Below are 6,478 nucleotides of genomic sequence, written 5' to 3'. Positions count from 1 at the left end.
CCCTTTTTTTTATCAAAGAAAACATTGGCCCAGAGAGGACAAATGGTTGGCCCAGTCATACAATTGGGGTAGTGGCAAAGCCAGGCTGATTATCAAGTAGGAAGTATTAGACCATTTCCATTTCTCTGGTGATTCTAGCCAGACTGTTAAGGCATAGTCTTTCCCAGGGATGCCCCAGTCTCCCCTGACCCTGTGACCCCGTATCCTTTTTATGGCCGTCCTGCATTCATTCAGGATACCTTCTTCCATGGTCTGTAGAAGCAAGACCCTCTCTATAACAATTCTGTATACAAAGCAAGAGATGCATCAAAGGCAGGCAGCCGTTCCCACTGGTGGCAAGGAAGAGGTAAGCTGTTGTCTTGGCCCTGTGGTTCTGGGTCCTAGACAAGGTGAGCTGCCAGGACTGAGCTGCCTAGATCATTATGAATCAGAACCTGGCAAATCAGTAGATGACTGTAGTCTGCATTCCATGTTTTCTTCATGATGGAAGAAAAGTTCCTTTATTAAAACTGATTTCCAAAGTAGAGATTCTCCTTTCAGATTCATAGCCATGACTTAGGCAGATGTGTCTAGTATGGTTCAACATGGACATTCCACAGGGTCAGGAGATGGGTCTAGAGGTGATGAGAGGATCTCTGATAGCTGATAGGGGGCTGATGGGGGCAACTGCTCAGCTGTGGGGAGGCAGCAGCTCCAGAAATGATGGATTTTGCTGCCCAATTAGGTCTGTGTTCCTGGTTTGGGGGACTTCCTTAATCCTTTCTGAGTAATTGAGGGGATTTACACTATACAATACACCTGTGAGCCAAACAGGCTTATGGAAAGTTTTCTTACACACATAAAAATCAAAGCTCTTCTGTCCCCAACTTCAATCTCTGCTAGAAAATGGGCCATAATTAAATTGACTTGACACAGATTTCGTGGCAGAGATGAATTATCTGTGATAGTACTAAATAGAGGCAAAACTGACACCATTAAATGTCAGATCTCTTGTCTGTTTTTAAAGCACTGATTTAAAATGTTGGTAAAATGTGGTAAATGTTGTATTTATTACCTAATAGACTACAACACTCACATCCGGCTTTCCTCAATAGAAGAGTATTTGACTTTGAAGAATAGATTCATCTACTTGGTACGGTCCAGAATATGGCTAAACTATGACTTCCTGGGTTCTATTTTCGATGGATTGTCTGCATGATGGTAAAATAAGCATCTTCCTCTTGCCTCCATCTTTTGGAAGGTTTCCTGATCACATATAAACTCTTTAGGTAAGGCTTATTCTTGCTGTCTTGGCGTGCAGCTCTCTCTGTTTCTGTGAGCATTCATGCAGAATGGGGATGTGTGAGGTAGGGAAGTGGGGTAAAGAAGCAGGGCTAGCCGCTTAAGCAGAAGGTGAAGCTCCTATTCATGAGAATGAAAGTGCTCTCTGCGCTGCCTGATCAGCAGTAAGGAGGATAGGGTGAAAACCCTTCTCACACAGAGGACACTGCAGCTTCAAGGAATCCATGTCCCCAGATTAGCAACCCTGGGGTTCATCTGCTCAAACCAGAAAACTTCTGAATTTCCTTGATCAGCTCCAAGCCTCACACCTTGGGACAAGTGACTGGTAAGAGAATGCCATTGCTATGCTTTCTGCTGGAAACTGTTAGAAATTACCCCACTGGAACATGGGATCCCGCAGCCTGGCCAAGCCTTGCATTGTTCTCATTTTCATCCTCATGCTCAGGACTGACTTTGTGAGGAGGCGCTGTTGGGATTCCAGAAGCTTTCTGTTACAACTGGCCACACCTGCAAGTTCATTGTCTCTGCATGCCCTGTTCCTCACAGAAGCTAGCTCTTAATTAATATTTATTTTGGACTCATTTATGGTATAAGCTTAGTGTTCTAATATATTTATTTTGGGGAAAGGCCAAGTTACTCTACATTCTATGTTTGAGCCTGCATTGTTGATACCTCGTGCAGTGACCACCACGTAACTATATACCCATGTGTTCGATATTGATGACATCACTTGCATCACACTCAGTATTGGGAATTAAAGACGTGAATGTTCTGTGACCAGAGCCAGGTTTGACACAGGTGGAATCAGCTCCTGGTGGAATACGAATCCTGAAAACTCTGGTCACCTGATCCACTACATCTGGATTGAGTGTATTTTAACAGAGAAAGAAATTAAACGATTTTATATGAAAAGAATGGCTCTACATTTTTCCTTTCTTCTTTTACCCATCACACACTTGGGCACCACATAATGCTGGACTCCCTTAGAGTCATTTAGGACTAGAGAAGGCTTAGTGTCCCTGCTCCCGTCTTCCCTCATCCATCAGTGGAATTATTGGTATTTAGAACAATAGATAACATTGATGGCATCACCAATTCTATATTTCTTGTCTATAAGATAATAGCAGCTGCAGCAGCATATTATAGCCTACTTACAGAGCTAAACTACCCAGCATCTGAAAATCAGGTGTTATCCCAGTTCCCTAATGGCCTTGTTCCCAACGACCCATATTTTAGGAAAGTCTTGGTTTAAAAAATACAGTCCATGGGGGTGCCTGGGTGGCTCAGTCAGAAAAACATGTGACTTTTGGGGCGCCTGGGTGGCTTAGTCGGTTAAGCGTCCGACTTTCGCTTAGGTCATGATCTCGCGCTTCGTGGGTTCGAGCCCCGCGTTGGGCTCTGTGCTGACTGCCAGCTCAGAGCCTGGAGCCTGTTTCAGTCTGTGACTCCCTCTCTCTCTGACCCTCCCCTGCTCACGCTGTCTCTCTCTCTCTCTCTCTCCTAGAAATAAACATTAAAAAAAAAAACCATCAAAGTTCTTCATGTAGCCTAATGCTTAACAAGGTTCTACCAAGTTTCTGGCCACTGACCCTGCTTGCCCTGTACATCTATCTTTTTCTTTTCTGCTACACTACCCTTTTTTTTTTTTTTAGTGTTTTTGTTTTTTTTTTTTTTTTTGAGAGAGAGAGAGAGAATGAGATCATGACCTGAGCCACAGTCAAGAGTCAGACGCTAAACTGACTGAGCCACCCAGGTGCCCCCATATAAGCCTTTTAATTACTACAGTTTGCGGATCCCTTTTGCCCCAGGGACCTTATATATACTGTTCCCTCTTTGTGAAACCCTTTCCCACTCACCTGCCTATACCTGCTTTGTTAAGCGCCTCCTGGTTTATCTTAATAGGTTTCAGCTCAAACATCCCACTTCCTCACAGAAACCTTTCCTGACACCCCAGACTAGGTAAAACCTCCTTTAAAATACTCTCATTCCAGGGCACCTATCTGGCTCATTTAAAAGAGCATATGACTCTTTTTTTTAATGTTTATTTATCTTTGAGAGCACAAGCTGGGGAGGGGCAGAGACAGGGAGACAGAGGATCCAAAGCGGGCTCTGTGCTGTCCGCAGAGAGAGCCACCGAGGCACCCCTAGGTACAGCATATGACTCTTACTCACAAGGTCATCAATTCAAACCCCACACTGGGCATGGAGCCTACTTTAAAAAAAAAAATACAGGGGCACCTGTGTGACTTAGTCGGTTAAGTGACGGACTTCAACTCAGGTCATGATTTTGTGGTTTGTGAGTTGAAGCCCCACATCTGGCTCTGCTGACAGCTTAGAGCCTGGAGCATGCTTCAGATTCTCTCTCTCTCTCTCTCTCTCTCTCTCTCTCTCTCTCTCTCTCTCTGCCCCTTTACCACTTGTGCTCTGTCTTGCTCTCTTAAATATAAGTAAACATTAAAAAAATACCCATGCCTCTCTTTCTTAGCACCTGTCATAGCTATAGTGTTATTTATTTAGACAATGACTTAATTTACAATTTAAGTAGGTATTTTTTTTGATGATTGTCTCCCCCGTTAGACTAAGTTTCATTCTGGTTTTATCTGAGCTGAACCTTGAAACAATTCTTTGAAACTACTCCTATCAGCAGGTGGGATGTGTCCTCTCTCCTTGAATTTGAATCCTGAGGCCCCCTGACAAATAGAATATAGCAGAAATTACACTGTGCTGGTTTTTAGGCCCAACGCTTAAGGAACTAACCATCTTCCATTTCCTTAAAAAAATTTTTTTTACATTTATTTATTTTTGAGAGACAGAAAGAGACAGAGAGCAAGCAGGGGAGGAGCAGAGAGAGAAGGAGACACAGAATCTGAAGTAGGCTCCAGACTCTGAGCAAGCTGTCAGCACAGAGCCCGTCGTGGGGCTCAAAGCCACATGTGAGATCACGACCTGAGCCGAAGTTGGACCCTCAACTGACTGAGCCACCCAGGTGCCACAGCCATCTTCCATTTCCTATCACTTTGGATGCTTTGTCTTAAACCTAGTCACCATGCTATAAGAAAGCCTAAACAGTCCACGGGGAGGAACAAGACCCTTGGTCCTCAGGCTCAAATGAGCTCTCAGCTGATAGCACTAATTTGCCAGTTATATAAATGAGCCACCTTGGAAACGGAATTTCTAGCGTCTCCATTCCCACTCCCTGCCAGGAATCCCATCTGATACTACATCAGGGAGCAGAGATGAGCTTTCACTATTGAACCCCACCTAAATGGAAGATTCCTGAGTAAAATGATTTTTTTTAAGCTGTACATTTTAGACGGTTAGTTATACAGCAACAGATAATGGGAACATCAACCAGGATGACAACCTTGTGCAGAAAGGCAACACTTTCCGGGGCAGGATCACAGAGCTGTTTGTGATGTCATGTCATCCTGAGTCTCACTGAGCCCTGGGTGGCCAGGAGCCTGGTGTGTTTGTTGACATACAGAGTGAGAGTCTGTGACAGTCCTCAACCAGAGGACATTCATCATGTTCATGCAGGTATCCAGGGGGCACACCTGGATCCAGGGTTCTCTCTTGCTCACAACCTTCCCTCCCAGGGAACTGGTGGAGACTCCTGCACTCCAGAGTTTTGCCCCAGGGGCCGCCTATTCCAGCTTCTGGGGGTGAATGTGAACGGCAAGGGATATCAAACGGAGGCACCTGGTTGGTTAAACACATCTGACTCTTGGTTCCAGCTCACGTCATGATCTCATGGTGTTGTGGGTTCAAGCCCTGCATCAGGCTCTGTGCTGACCGCATGGTGCCTGCTTGGGATTCTCTCTCTTCTCCCAACTGCTGCCTGCCGCCCTTCCCCTGCTCATGCGCGCTCTCTCTGAAAATAAATAAACTTAAAAAATTAAAAAGTAGCACCTCATTAAAGACTCAAGAAAGAAGAGACAGTCCAAAGGGAAAATCCAGGTATTCCTCCCTCAAAGGAATGTGCACCTTTGTCCAGGGTGATTCAGGTGAACACTCACATTTGATAGACAAAATTCCAAGAAGGTTCTATGCTGAGGCACACAACCTACACAGCACCTTCTAGGCCCATGCTGTCCAACACAGTAGCCATAAGCTGCTATGGCTATTTAAATTAAAATTTTAATTAAAATTTTTAATAATTTAAAACAATTTCTCAAGTCACATGAACCGCATTTCAAGTGCTGAACAGTTACATGTGGCTAGTGGCTGCAGTATTGGACAGTGCAGATATAGACTATATCCTTCACCTCTGTTTTATTGGATGGTACTGCTCTAGGCCCTTTAAGATTGGCCAACAAAAATGGCCTTGCTCTCAAGGTGTGAGAACAAAAACAAGAAATATGGAAAGATAAAACAAGGGCTACCACCAGGAGACCCACAGGAATGGTCACATTTATCGGGCCACAAATTCCAACCCCAAATAGGTCCTTAAGAACCTTTGGGGAGCAGCCTGAGTGGCCCACCTGAATTTTCAGCTTCCTTTCCTGGTCACTGATAACACTTTTTCCAAACTCCTTAATATAGTCACTTCCTGCCTGTGGGGTATCAAATTCCATAGCTTTAGTATGGAATATGTTCAACAAAAATGCAACAGAGCATCACGGTTAAGAACATGGACTCTGAAATCAAACTTCCCATGTTAAAACCCTGTTCCAGGGCTTCCTAGTTTAGGTGACCTTGGCAAGTTACTCATTTTCATAGTACCTGGATAAGGATATTATAACCTACTTCCCAAGGTTATTGTGAAGATCACATGAAAAAGCATAATAATGCCACAGAATAGTGAATACTCAGTAAATATTAGCTCCGATTTTTCCTAAGCTTATTTAATCTTATTTAGGTTTCGAAAAAAACCCTCAATGGGGATGTGATGATCCCCCAATATCCTCAATGGGGTTGTGTGATCACTTTATCCTTGTCTACCTCCGTTCATGCCCTCTTCAGTTCTCCCGATCTCTTCAGGGCCGTCGCCAGCACCCTGACATGGTGGCACATGGCTCCAGTGTGGCTGCCAACAACCTGGTACCAGAATATGAGGACTCTTATCTTGGGTGAGGCCACTCTCCTTTTCTGGTCTGCGCTACCTAAATACAGATCGCCTAAATACTAAGTGCATTCATACCCGGAAAAGAAATCACAGGAGACTGGAATCTCATACTCTGGGTAAAATCTAGAGATT

The sequence above is a fragment of the Crocuta crocuta genome, unplaced genomic scaffold (assembly GCF_008692635.1).
Source record: "Crocuta crocuta isolate KB4526 unplaced genomic scaffold, BGI_CrCroc_1.0 scaffold64, whole genome shotgun sequence".
Classification (NCBI taxonomy): domain Eukaryota; kingdom Metazoa; phylum Chordata; class Mammalia; order Carnivora; family Hyaenidae; genus Crocuta; species Crocuta crocuta.
This window is presented reverse-complemented; position numbering follows the sequence as displayed.